This window comes from Anabrus simplex, chromosome 1 (genome assembly GCF_040414725.1).
Source record: "Anabrus simplex isolate iqAnaSimp1 chromosome 1, ASM4041472v1, whole genome shotgun sequence".
NCBI classification, from domain to species: domain Eukaryota; kingdom Metazoa; phylum Arthropoda; class Insecta; order Orthoptera; family Tettigoniidae; genus Anabrus; species Anabrus simplex.
The window spans coordinates 1,111,977,828-1,111,992,914 of record NC_090265.1 but is presented as its reverse complement, the minus strand read 5'-3'; positions in this window follow the sequence as shown (position 1 = coordinate 1,111,992,914).

Sequence of the window (15,087 nt, the reverse complement as noted above, 5' to 3'; positions counted from 1 at the left end):
ACATCACATGAAATTTCTTCAACGCTTGAGGAGTGGTACTGGAAGATCTAGGGAGAACCTCAAGAAGTGGGGGTATTTAGAAAATCAGACAGAGCCTTGCGATTGTGGGGAGGAAAAAATACCCCACACATGTATAATTTTCAACTATGTCCTATCCAACATACATATCAAGACCTCGTTCAAGCGAAGAGGGAATTGCTGTCGCTGATTATTGGTTGACTCAGTGTGACCGAATCAATTATATCTGTGTCCGAGTCGTTGGCTGAATGGTCAGCGTACTGGCATTCGGTTCAGAGGGTTCCGGGTTCGATTCCCGGCCGAGTCGGGGATTTTAACCTTCTTTGGTTAATTGCAATGGCTCGGGGGCTGGGTGTTTGTGCTGTTCCCAACATCCTGCAACTCACACACCATACATAACACTATCCTCCACCACATTAAGACGCAGTTACCTACACTTGGCAGATGCCGCCCACCCTCATCGGAGGGTTTGCCTTACAAGGGCTGCTCTCGGCTAGAAATAGCTACACGAAATTAAATTAATTATATCTGTACCTTTATGTGGCGCGTATTTTGTGTACTGTAATGTGTAATTTGTGGTTTATGTAAATTCATTCATTTCATATTGTATCAATGCTCTGACACGAATACTTATAATAATCACATGAAGAAACAGGTATGTACTTGGAGGTTCAGCGTAACACGGATCGCGTTTAGTTGTCAAAAGAAGGCAGTTGTGGTGCAACTACCGCACGGAGAAAGCATATACTGATCATAACTTCGGATTTCAGTGGCATCTAATGTAAACTATTGGAATTTTATTGTTTGTTGAGTCAAAGACTCAGACAGACAGAACGATAAGGTCAACGAAGCTTTTGTTGCCGGAAATAAAAAAGGTGAGCTGAGATTTTTTGTTATGTTGCACTGTATGTTAAAACATGGCAGTGTGCATCATGTAAGATAATAAAGTATCTACATTCTCCATTATAAGCCAATTCCTGAATATAAAATAGTGGTGGCCATGATAGGATTAAGGCAAAGCAGATGTGAGGAATTTGGTAAAACAACGAACCCTGTATAGGCGTATTTTTACGCGAGCATAATAGCGACTTCAACACAAAGTCATTCACAGTGGCCCAGCCTGTGAGATGCTTCGGCAGTATACGGCAATGGGCTTTAGAAGGCTTGAACCACGGTGTAGGGTAGACTATTGTGATAGCGGGCTAGATATTTGTGTCACCGTAATGTATCTTAGTTCAACAGTTCACCGTTACGCGTGGTGCAAACTGCGGGCCCAGAAACAGGCAATCAAGAAAAGCATAGAACTCCATTGCTTTTAAAAACACTTAATGCGTATTGTAATGTTTAGTTAATGGAGGAAAAATTCTAAACAATAACGTTGAACGTCTCACAAACAAATTATAGCTACGAAACTAGACAATTAAAATATATAAAATATGAACTAGGCCAATAAGCCAACATACCTCTTCCGAATATATCTCCCACATAGAGCTTTGATTGTTGCCGCTTCTCAAGTCCCACTGTAGAATTATTCTGCTTCCAGTACTGCCTCGCCCGCAAAAGAATATAATAATGCACAATTTTTGCAACCATCTCTTGTTTGTGCTGGGCCCAACAGAACAAGGACTGGTGATTTTCAATAAGGTCGAACAAGGTATCTTCAAAAAACGGATGGGAAAGTTATGTTTAGTGCCAAATGACGTTCATCAATTGATAATCAGTTGAATAGATGAATATTTGGCTCTTACAGGAAAATTAGAAATACAGTTTTCTTCTGAAGCTATTAAAGTACCCTTACATACTAAGCATGTTAAGAAGTTTGAAAAGTGAATGGCCACAAATCTTGAGACGTAATTCACCTGTTCCCTTGAATTTCTTCATGTTCTTTAGCCCATTAATTGACATGGGACCACTTCTCTCCTGTTTCTTGCCGGCGTTTTTCCCGATATACAGCATTGTTTTCGCTGTCATTCCGATTAAAACACATTCACTAACAGTACACAGCGTCTCTTCTCAATAGCCATTGCGTTTCACACGGAAAACGGTTAAACCTACTCAATGATACCGGAAGAAAATACTGACGTCAGAGTTACGAAAAATTGCACGTTCTGACTGCTTACAGTGCCACATTTCTACCTGGTGGCAAAAATTGCGGGAGCGCAATGCTTAATTAGCATATGCACGACGATTCCGACTCCTACGATCACCAGAGCCCACGCTGTACCACTCTGAACACCGTCTCTGTTTAATTATAACCACCCATTTTTTTTTCAAGTTGCCTTACGTCGCACCGACACAGATAGGTCTTATGGCGACGATGGGATAGGAAAGCCTTAGGAGAAGGAAGGAAGCGGCCGTGGCCTTAATTAAGGTACAGCCTGGTGTGAAAAAGGGAAACCACGGAAAACCATTTTAAGGGCTGCCGACAGTGGGGTTCGAACCTACTAACTCCGGATGCAAGCTCACAGCTGCGCGCCCCTAACCGCACGGCCAATTCGCCCGCTACCCGTTATGTAAAAAACATGGGTGTGTGCATTATGTGCATTGAGATAATAGTCAATATTTTTCATTATAAGCCAATTCCTGAATATGAAACTTGTGATGACAGGGAGAGAGTTAAATGAAGTTGAGTCTGCGAATAGTGCATCACGCTTAAGGGACATACAGTAGATGGAAAGGTGTGTTAGGATTTGAACGGCCAGCATTACTGGCGCAGTCGATTAGTCATTGTCCCTATGTTAAGATAGTGGATTCGATCTCGACCAAGGTCGGCGGCATGTCAACACATCACTCCGTTTCGTTGGCTTCCAATACTTGCGAAAGTTAACTCCAGAATTCTCACCGGGGTGGCCCAGAAATCTTTATTTTGTCTGTACTTTAATCGCAGTCCGCCTCTGTGATGTAGTGGTTAGTGTGCTGCCATCCCCGGAGGTTCGGCTTCGTTTCCCGGCTCTGCCACCAAGTTTGAAAAGTAGTACGAGGGCTGGAACGGGGTCCATTCAGCCTCGGGAGGTCAACTGAGTTGAGGTGGGTTCGATTCCCCCCTCAGCCATCCTGGAAGTGGTTTTCCGTGGTTTCCTACTTCTCCTCCAAGCAAATGCCGGGATGGTACCTAACTTAAGGCCACGGCCGCTTCCTTCCCTCTTCCTTGTCTATCCCTTCCAATCTTTCCATCCCCCGCAAGGCATAGCAGCATAGCAGGTTAGGCCGCCTGGGCGAGGTACTGGTCATCCTCCCCAGTTGTATCCCCCGGCCCAGAGTCTGAAGCTCCAGGACACTGCCCTTGAGGCGGTAGAGGCGGGATCCTTCGCTGATTCCGAGGGAAAAGCCAACCCTGGAGGGTAAGCAGATTAAGAAAGAAAGAAAGACTTTAATCGCAATTACATACACAGCTTACCCCATCTTGTTCAACTTTCAACAGTGACAGAACTTCACATCAATCAGTAACCGAGTAGAATTGGCCTGGTACTGTTCACGGTGTGAGACCGTTGGGCGAGACTGCACTACGGTGAGCATTAACGTGTGCAATGTTTGCGTTGGTTAAACTTTAGAACAAGACCATTTTTGCAGGGAATGGGCCATTTACTGATTTCGTTAATTAAATTCTGGACGAAGAACTGTCTATATGTAATGAGTATAATACTGACAAAAATGCTAATGATGACGATGTTGAGCTCTCCGATGTTACAACTGAGAGAACTCTTCGGAAGATTGCTATGATGATAGTCTTGACCCTGGACCTGTAATCAAAAACAAGAATGGTCGTCGTCACCTTCGAAGTTATTTCCTACAAAATTCCTGCTATAATATAATTTTGTAAATTCCAAGAGAACAAACGTGATGCAAAATGCGTGAAAATCTAGACTATGACGTGGGAGGTTGTGTTATGTCCAGTGCAGTCACTTTTTCTTGGATTCTTCGGCATTATTTCTTTATGTACTTAAATAATATCACTTTGAAGGGTTTTCACAAAAGTGATATTTTCCACTTCCTGTAGAATTAATATAAAATCTAGAGTACCTATAAAATGCTTTCATCCTCATTTTTTCGGCCAATGTTATAATTAATGTTGCTGAGATATCAGAGTATCATAAAACACAACAGAAATATATAATTACAGCAAAGTTGGGAGTGGGGGTGGGTGGGGGTGGGTGGGGGTGGGGTGGGGGTTAAAGTAACCAGATGAATCTGTGGGGTGATGTGGCACTACAGGTGAGTAGTAATGATGTCCAAAATAAGGTGAGCAGTTTAGGGTTAAAATTCCGACACCTTGGCTTCTATTACAATTTATAACAATCAAAGTAACATTAAATAAATGCACAGTAAAAATATTAGGGGAACATGTTTTTGAATGTATGCCATACTCCACAAAACAATACCTCACACCCAGGTATATTACCAACTAAACCTTCATTCTTTACCATTGAACTATACAAAGAACATCGATGGATTCACTTTCATTTTCAGAACACAAACGGAAATGTCCAAACAGGGGCGAAAACAAACTGATAACAGTCCTGCAGGGTAGATTTTCATCACAGTTAGAGAGCTTCAGTATGGTGTACAGTATGTCCTCCACGAGCATTTGTCACAGCTTGGCACCTATGTGGCATGTTCCGTATAAGTCGACGGAGGTCACGTTGCGGTATCAGGTCCCATTCTTCAATGAGATGCTGTTCGAGGTCTTGGAGAGTCTGTGGTGGAACAGGAAGCCCACGAATACTTCTGTCAAGCCTATCCCACACATGCTCGATGGGATTAAGGTCGCGACTCACTGCTGGCCATTCCATCTCTTGAATGTCCAGTTCTCGCAAGACAGCTCTGGTGATGCGCGCTATATGAACCCTGATACTGTCGTGCATGAGTACGAATTCAGGGCCAACAACGTATGCAGCAACCAAGACATGCTGTAGCAGTATCTGCTCCATGTACCCCGCAGGAGTAAGATTACCACGAACGACGACAAAATCCGTACGGTCCTCAATACTGATGCTACCCCACACCATCACAGTCCGAGTCGGTCGCCTTCCTGGACATTTGGCATGCACTGCTCACCACGACGTCTCCATACACGTTGACGTCCATCACGCTGTGTCAGGGGAAATCTGGACTCGTCTGTGAACAACACAGGTCTCCATTGGCGAAGTTGCCAGTTGACGTGGGTACGGCCAACAGAAGGCGAGCTGCGCGATGTTGCTGCGTTAAACGGGGCACTCGAACAGGACATCTGGTTCGTAAGGGCATTCCTCTTAACCTGTTCCATACTGTCTGGTCAGACACCATGACTCCAGTGACCCTCCTGAGGTCTTGTTGCAGTTCTCTGGCAGATGCTGAACGACGTCGCAGATATCGGTCATCCTGTGGGGTTGTCATACGCCCACGACCTTGTCCAGCCCTCCTTGTGAACTGGCCTGTCTCACTGTAGCGATTCCACAAGCGTTGAATAACTGACGGAGAGACATTGAGATCCACAGCAACACGACGAAAATTCCATCCTTCCTGGATCAAATTGACGGCCCTTGCGACTTGAACCTCGTTAAGATGTCTCATGGGATGTGCTGGCTTACGCACAGGCTGTTCAAATGACCGCAGTAGTCTGTGTACCACACGACACACGGACGCACCGCTATTCACTTTGTTTTGAGGGGTCACCTTGTGACTTCCCCACTCGGAGAACAATCATCAAATGAGAAATGCAACCAAGCAAGCAAAGGGCGCCAATCTTTAAGTTGAGGACTTAAAGATAAAATTTATAATCAAGCTTGGACAGACTCTTATCACAGGGGTGAGGTGATAGTGCACTAATCATTAAGCAGGAGAATTAGAAATTAAAAGGCTAATTAAGGCAAATTGATTAAAGTAAACTAGAAAAATACTATTTATTATATTTAATATAAATGACGACGGTTTAACGAGAACTGAATTTAAAATAGAAAATGAATTTAATAAAAAATTGAATGACTCTACTTCGCGAAAACTTGCAATATCTTTAACTCGCTTGCTCACCATGTCGTCTTGTTCTGCTGGTCCTTGGAAAGCTTCCCTCCTTGTAGCGGGAACATCACCGTTCGTCTTTGAGATCTCTTCATCTGCAGCTCAGTACCATTCCTGCCTTGCCAATTGCACCCACCACTAATTGGAAGATGACTTCAAAACTAACACTCCCTATTATGCTCTATCCCATATATTGGAGATAAGCCCTAAGTCATAGTTAGAAGAACCACCTTGGGTTATATGGAGAGGATACTCAATTAAGAATCCTTCCAACTTTACTGAAAATGTTCTCTGAAGTTTCATTTCTATCTAGATTAAAACTATCTATTGACTTAGACTGGTTCAAACCGGTCTTATAGCCGTGCTGTACGTACTTCCTGATAAGAGTGGCTATACACCCCTCATTCAGAATTTCTAAGTATCGAGACGAAGAATCAAGTAGAAAATCAAGTAGAAGCTGTAGAATAACTCGTAGAATAATGTAGAGAGCGAATAAGAATGAATAAGTCATGCCACGAGCTCCAACACGTCCTTTTATAACCTTCTCTCGCGCTAATTACAGGTCGCTTACACGTGCTCCAATCAGATGACACGTCTCTCCCCACTCCAGATATTAGAGTTGACGGGCCAAAACCATGATATCAACTGTTCTTCTATTCGTCCTTTCACTCAGTATCCATGGCAACATGACGCTCCTTTGAAAATATAGGCGTTGATCAGTTCGAATAATTCTGGTCGAAATACGGTAGCTTACGTTAGGACGCGTGAACACGTGCTCGCATTTCTCAGAACTTGGTGTCTAAATTGGTCCTCCCTTCCTCCTCGGTGATGTGGCAAGATAACTGAAATCTACTGCAAGTTAATTTTAAACAAATGTCGCAAGAATCTAAGTGAATATTAGAATATTCAGCCCTCGTTTACAAGTCGTAGTTACAAAGTAATGAAATGATAGTGAGCAAATGATTAAACATGAATTATAATACAATTACATACCAAAATAAATATTATGACGTTAAATTTCTAAATTAATTACACATAATAAAATTAATATAATTACACTGTAACGTCTGGAACGTTACATACGCCCCCATGAGTTCTTAACAAATATCACATGAGTTGAGAACTCACACACTTACTCCCACATTGACTTGAAATACCTCTATTACCTGCCCATAACGAGCGACAGTATTTTCATACAATTAATTATCTCTCACTCTTTCCATCATATCTCTCTTAGACTGCTTACCATTGCGACTGTCTGTTATTTCAGTTCATCTTGAGGTTTAGATGCTAAATTATGCCCAACATGAGCAACTTTTCACTTTTGTAAAAAAAAACAAGATTATCCTAGAAAATATAACATAATATATATACAATTTCAGATTATAGACTCTGCCGAGTGTCTATCTGTCCTTTTACTCCCCATCTCTCAGACATTCTTTGCTAGATAGCAATAACACGTTCTCTTCCAATCTATTACATTAGAAACATGGAAAACAAATGATACAAACAATTTACACTTTTATCACTCTTTCGAATGTTTCAAACTTATCTTGAAGCAGGATGTAGTACACTTCACTCGAATACACACGTGATTTAAGCTCACGGTAAAAGTATTGCAAGTTAGAAATGCACATACGGAAAAATTAATTATTTGCCGTCGTCAGCTTTAATTAGCCTTCTGTAACATCTCAGAAAACAAATATATAAAATTTTATGGCCTCACATACGGAAAACAGATGATCTATCGTCAATGAACGAGCGTAATTCTACCGCTACACAAACACCTCTCTCTTGTTTACAAACACAACTAGGAAATACCACCACGATTGAGACGTAAACACATACCGCTCGTAGTCTGACATAACAAGTAGCAACTTCCCCGAGTTACTGACCTGTATCTCACAATCCGGTTCAGCCACCTCACACGACAGGTATCTCCTTAAACTACTAATGTTATATGAACCATTCATTACGCTCTCGCCATCCGCTAACTTGTAAGCACAGGGTCCAAGTTTTCTATGTACTTTATACGGGCCTTGATATAAAAGAAAAAATTTCTTAGTCACCTTATCCTCACTGTTTGACAACATGGGAACTCTCACCAAAACCATATCACCTACTTCAAAGTTATCAAGTACCTTACGTTTCTGTTGCCTTTTACGTTTATCTCCAGATTTAATCAGGTTCTCCCGTGCCAGTCGGACGTAAAATTCAGCATTACGAGGTGGTTCCTCAGGCAAACCTAACACTCTCACTAGTTCATTCTGAGGCTTACAACCAAAATGAACTTGTGACGGCGTCAACCTAGTGCTTTCATGTTGAACTGCATTGATCCATGTCTCTATGCGGGATAAATGAGCCACCCAGGCTGTATGCTTATCGAACACTAAGCATCTAAACATGCGAGATAACTCTTTCATAACGCGCTCACACATATTGCCCTGAGGGTATCTAATAGATGAATGAACCTGTGTAATACCTAGCTCTCTAATTATGGACTTCCATTTTCTCGAAATAAATTGCGGTCCACTGTCTGATAATATTCTACGAGGAGTACCTAATTCAGGGATATACTTCTCTTTGATTATACGACTACAAGATTTTCCCGTGGCTTTTCTCATACCGTATAATCTGACCAATTTCGAGAAGGCATCAATAATGACTAAATATATTGGAAGCCAAACTGTCCCTTAACCACAGGTCCAAATAAATCAGTACACACCAAGTCACCAGGTCTTTCTGAGATTACTGCCTGACGAGGTCCTTCTAAATAGCGGTTAGGAACTTTGCTACGCTGACACAGATCGCAAGTGGAAAGAATTTTTCTTATATCTCTTCCCATCTTGTCCCATATAAAATTCTGTCGGATCTCATACAGAACTTTATTAGCTCCAAAATGTCCTAATTCCTTGTGGATAAACCAAATCAATTCCACACGTAGCGCTTTGGGTACACAAATCCCCCAGAGATCCTCGCCACATTTCCTGGCTAGAAACCCGTTAACCAGTTTGTACATGTGCCTACCATGCGACACAGTGAGCTGCTCTCCTCCCTGAAGTACAGACAAAGGTTCCCGACATTCTTCGTCTACCGACTGTTCAACCAATAGGTTACGTAGTCTATTTAGAGCAGTTTCATTTTCCTTAGACAGACATGTACATATAATAATGCCCTCACGTGGCTCTAGAAGGCTACCTTCTTCGCTCAACTTCGGATCACGTGACAATAAATCAGCAAGGACATTATTCTTTCCCTTAATATGAGTTACCTTAAAATCATACTCTTGTAGGGCGAGTATCCATCTACTAACTCTGTTAGATGATAATTTACACTTGGATACAAAAGAAAGAGCATGATGATCCGTCCTAACTTCAAATTCGGTACCTAAAACATACATCCTAAATTTACTGAGGGAGTATACGATAGCTAGGAATTCAAGTTCCGTTATAGTATAACGCTTTTCAGCAGCACTTAAACCTCTGGAAGCTAAAGACACAATCCCTAAATTACCATCATCATCTACTTGACATAGTGCACCAGCGATACCACAGTGAGATGCGTCCGTCAGCAACACATACTTCCTATCGGGCATGGGGTATCTCAAAACAACCGCCTGCCTGAATTCTTCTTTTAATTTTAGGAAAGCTCTATCATGATCTTGTGTCCATTCCCACTTACTGCCAGCTTTCAATAGTTCTCTAAATGGCTCTAGTAAGTTACCAAATCTCACTACAAATCGTCTGAAAAAATTACATACACCAATATACGATCTGAGCTCCTTAATATTTCTAGGTGTCGTAGTATTCAATATTTTTTCAATTCTTGTGCTCTCAGGCGTCACTCCCATTGCCGATACACGGTGCCCCAAAAAAGTCACCTCTCGTCTACTGAAAACACATTTGTCAAGTTTCAGAGTAAAACCCGCATACTCTAATTTAGAAAAAACCCTCTCCAAGTGGTCCAAGTGCTCTTCAAAGGTACTCGATCCTATAACCAAATCATCGATATAAATAGTAGCATAATCTCCAGTATCATCTCCCAAGGCAATACTAAGTGCGCGAATAAGAGCTGTCGAACTCGTACGGGTCCCAAAAGGAACACGCCTATATTGGTACAAACTATGCTTATAGCTGAAAGCAGTAAGAGGCCTGTCTTCTGATCTTAAAGGTATCTGCCAAAAACTACTCCTAAGATCTAACGTAGAAAACCAACTCTTACCCTGAAAATTCTGTATCAACTCTTCAATGGTTTGTGATCTCAACTGATCAGCACCAATACGTCGGTTCATCTCCCTGCCATCAATACACAAACGTATTGATCCATCAGACTTAGGCACAACAATTAAGGGATTAACATATTGACTGTTTGATAATTCAATCACATCGTCTGCTAACATAGCTTGAATTTGATCCTCTACGGCTTTAGCATATTTGTGTGGTATCGGATATCGCGGTCCGCTGAATGGAGTCTTATCCAGCACAGAAAAAGAATGTTCATACAGATGGGTAACACCAGGTTTCTCGGAGAAAATCTCCACGTGTTCACATAACACTTCAAATAACTTGTCCTTCTGGACTTCATTCAACTCATTTCTACTTACGGCTTCTTTCAAGCCACATATTTTATCCTCATGAATCCACAACTGACACAACTTCAGGCCCTCACTAGCCTCTTCATTTACTTTAGAAACCTCTTTCATTCTCCACACTGTACTAACTTCCGTTTTCCTCTGAATTTCCTCCTCAAACTTGACCTTAATATCCTCATTATTCCACCTCAAATTTAGCACTAGATCATTGTAATTTAACTGAGCCAATTTTAACGTTAACCAGTCAGATCCCAAGATAAGATCAAATATTAAATGCGGAATTACCAAACATATCTGAACGCTAATAAAATTATTAATACAGATCGGGACAGCTACTTGTTTACAAATTTGCTTAGAACTCTTTCCAACAGCCGTAATGATGAAAGTAGACTTAACAGGCATTTCCTCCAACTGAATACCCTGTTTCACTAATGACTCATACCACTGAGAACTAATACATGATATTTGGCTACCAGAATCAATCAAAACTTTAACCCACGCCCCCCAGACTTTCAATTTAACCACGGGATTGACTACTTTATTACATGAATCTCCATTATTCTGCTCGGGTTCATCCAACAAATCGTCTCTAACATCGAGGTCATATGGTAACACTTTCATGGCAAGACACTTCGCTACCTTCGCACTAGGCTGGAATTCTGACCTAACATTACAGCCTCTCGTTAGTTTAAAGGTTCCCTTTGTGTATTGACGTTGGACTCATTAGTACATTGCTCTGGCCTCCGTTGGGAATTTCCTGTCCTATATTCAGATGCTCCGCTCCTGCTGTTCTGCTGAGGTCTGAACTGATTGCGAGCTTCGTGATTCTGTGTTCTACCGTTATGTCTCATTCCGTTGTGATGACTAAAGTTCTGAATATTCTCCGTTCTACTCCTAAGGTTACCTAACGCATCAAAACTGCCTAGTAGGTTCTCCATCTCCTGAATAGTACTAACTTTTTGCATGCAGGCCGCTTCTCTCACCCTGTCCGGAAAATGTCTTAAAAGTAGTCTTACTACATCAGACCCCTCGGTTATACCATCTAAGTTCTGACAAATCATGACATGTGCCAGGAAGTACTCGGTCATAGTAACTCCTTCATGCTGTTTGTACCTCCCAAATACCACCCTTTCTCTCTCCCGAGCTTGTATCGCTTCATTCCAGAATTTCTCTCTAAACTTATTTCTGAATTCTTTCAGGTTCGTCATCGTCTGCCTATATACCATGAACCAAGACCGAGTTTCTCCTACAAAAGCATGGTCAATATTTTCCATAACGTCTTCCCAGTCCATAGACCCTTCCTCTAGACGCTTTTCAAACCGTTTTTCTATTATCTTAAGAAAATCTAGCGGGTTCGTTTGTTTCCCATTAAATTTAGGTAGTTCAATTTCCCTAATGTAGCTAGTTCCTAGACATTGCCTTCCCGTGAAAACCTGTTTATCCTTTGTCACCTGTTTTAACTTATTTTCTGCTTTCTCTATCCGGCATTCTACATCTCTGTCTCTCCTATCAATTTCTCTCTCCAAATTAACCTGCTTCTCTTTCAATGTCCTAATTTCAATCTTATTCTCTTCAGCTATCGCAAACCTTTCTTCACTTGCCCGGGTCTCATCTTCTATTCTAAGCTTTACCGTGTCAATCTCTTGTTGGACGTGGTCTTTAAATATCCGTATTTCCCCTCTTTGAGTCTCAACTCTCTTATCAATACTAGTGACCTGCCTCATTACTTCCTCCCTAGTAGAGTTGTTTTCCTTCCCCATTAATTCCAAGAATTCACTTCTCTGTTCCGCAAACTTTTCTTCTACCTCTTTCCCTTGTCGTACATATTCACATTTCTGGTCCTCTAATCGCTTATTAAAATGTTCATTTTTTACCACCAGATCGCGTAACTGCCTACTGTGTTCGTCCATTCTCCGATTCGCTTCCTCCTTATTTTCCTTCATCTCCCTACTTAATTCAGCTTTAGTTTGCTCTAACTGTTCTTTAAGTTCAGATTTAGTTTGTTCTAATTCACCTTTAAGCTCAGATTTAGTTTGTTCCAATTCATTTTTAATTTCAGTTTTACTGTCCTCTATCTTACTTAACATTAACTGCATCATTCCCATTAACTGATCATTATTATTACTTTCATTGTTAGTGTTTACTTCCGCTTCGCCCCCCATCCTACTATCATCTGACTCCATACTGACTTCTTTCTGCTTGCCTTCACTCTCCATACTACTTACACTACTATCTTCAATTTCCTCTACTAGACTACACAACTCTTCCTCTGAACTCAATACGTTATTACCTTTTATCGCCCGTCCACTGCGCAACATCCTCTCCTCTTTCGTCTGATCAGCCATGACCCTTCCCACAATCAAACACTCTTAATGAAACGTGGATATCCAAATTTTGCCCATAATACGAATTCTGATATCGTTACTGTCATTAACTGCTCCGTACTTAATGATTTTCTCGCCACACGTTGGAGCGGCATTTATGTGACTTCCCCACTCGGAGAACAATCATCAAATGAGAAATGCAACCAAGCAAGCAAAGGGCGCCAATCTTTAAGTTGAGGACTTAAAGATAAAATTTATAATCAAGCTTGGACAGACTCTTATCACAGGGGTGAGGTGATAGTGCACTAATCATTAAGCAGGAGAATTAGAAATTAAAAGGCTAATTAAGGCAAATTGATTAAAGTAAACTAGAAAAATACTATTTATTATATTTAATATAAATGACGACGGTTTAACGAGAACTGAATTTAAAATAGAAAATGAATTTAATAAAAAATTGAATGACTCTACTTCGCGAAAACTTGCAATATCTTTAACTCGCTTGCTCGCCATGTCGTCTTGTTCTGCTGGTCCTTGGAAAGCTTCCCTCCTTGTAGCGGGAACATCACCGTTCGTCTTTGAGATCTCTTCATCTGCAGCTCAGTACCATTCCTGCCTTGCCAATTGCACCCACCACTAATTGGAAGATGACTTCAAAACTAACACTCCCTATTATGCTCTATCCCATATATTGGAGATAAGCCCTAAGTCATAGTTAGAAGAACCACCTTGGGTTATATGGAGAGGATACTCAATTAAGAATCCTTCCAACTTTACTGAAAATGTTCTCTGAAGTTTCATTTCTATCTAGATTAAAACTATCTATTGACTTAGACTGGTTCAAACCGGTCTTATAGCCGTGCTGTACGTACTTCCTGATAAGAGTGGCTATACACCCCTCATTCAGAATTTCTAAGTATCGAGACGAAGAATCAAGTAGAAAATCAAGTAGAAGCTGTAGAATAACTCGTAGAATAATGTAGAGAGCGAATAAGAATGAATAAGTCATGCCACGAGCTCCAACACGTCCTTTTATAACCTTCTCTCGCGCTAATTACAGGTCGCTTACACGTGGTCCAATCAGATGACACGTCTCTCCCCACTCCAGATATTAGAGTTGACGGGCCAAAACCATGATATCAACTGTTCTTCTATTCGTCCTTTCACTCAGTATCCATGGCAACATGACGCTCCCTTGAAAATATAGGCGTTGATCAGTTCGAATAATTCTGGTCGAAATACGGTAGCTTACGTTAGGACGCGTGAACACGTGCTCGCATTTCTCAGAACTTGGTGTCTAAATTGGTCCTCCCTTCCTCCTCGGTGATGTGGCAAGATAACTGAAATCTACTGCAAGTTAATTTTAAACAAATGTCGCAAGAATCTAAGTGAATATTAGAATATTCAGCCCTCGTTTACAAGTCGTAGTTACAAAGTAATGAAATGATAGTGAGCAAATGATTAAACATGAATTATAATACAATTACATACCAAAATAAATATTATGACGTTAAATTTCTAAATTAATTACACATAATAAAATTAATATAATTACACTGTAACGTCTGGAACGTTACAACCTGACAGTTTAATGCATGGCTACGCCTACAGATGGAGTATAACTTCGATTTAACATAGCCTGAGTAGTTAAGGTCTCAAGGTATGCTGTGCGACCATTGGAACCCTATCTACCAAATTAACGTTCACGTACCAGACGTTGCAAAACATATTCCCTTATTTATTTGGTTTTTGTTTTTGAACTGCGTAGCATTACGATATTAGTTTTAGAACTTAAAGGATCTTACTTATAATTTACAATAATATAAGAATCATATTTACTCGCCATAAGACTGGGAGGGCTGCAAGTCCGGTAACATAGAACAGTGCTGAAGCTAAATGCATCGACTGAGGTTTCTTTAAGGCATATACCGGCAAAACACATTAACTCAATAATTTTAATGACGCGAAAAGGAAGCTTTCAGAATGTCGTTGGCAATATTTACTCTGAGAATAGGAATGAATATCTCTCTTTGCAAGGCTACCGGGATCTAGAATAGCGCCATGTAGCTGAAATTGGCCCGGTTAAATAGTTAGCGCGCTGGCCTTTAGTCCAACGGGTCGCGGGTTAGATTCATAACTGGATCGGAGATTTTGACCTTC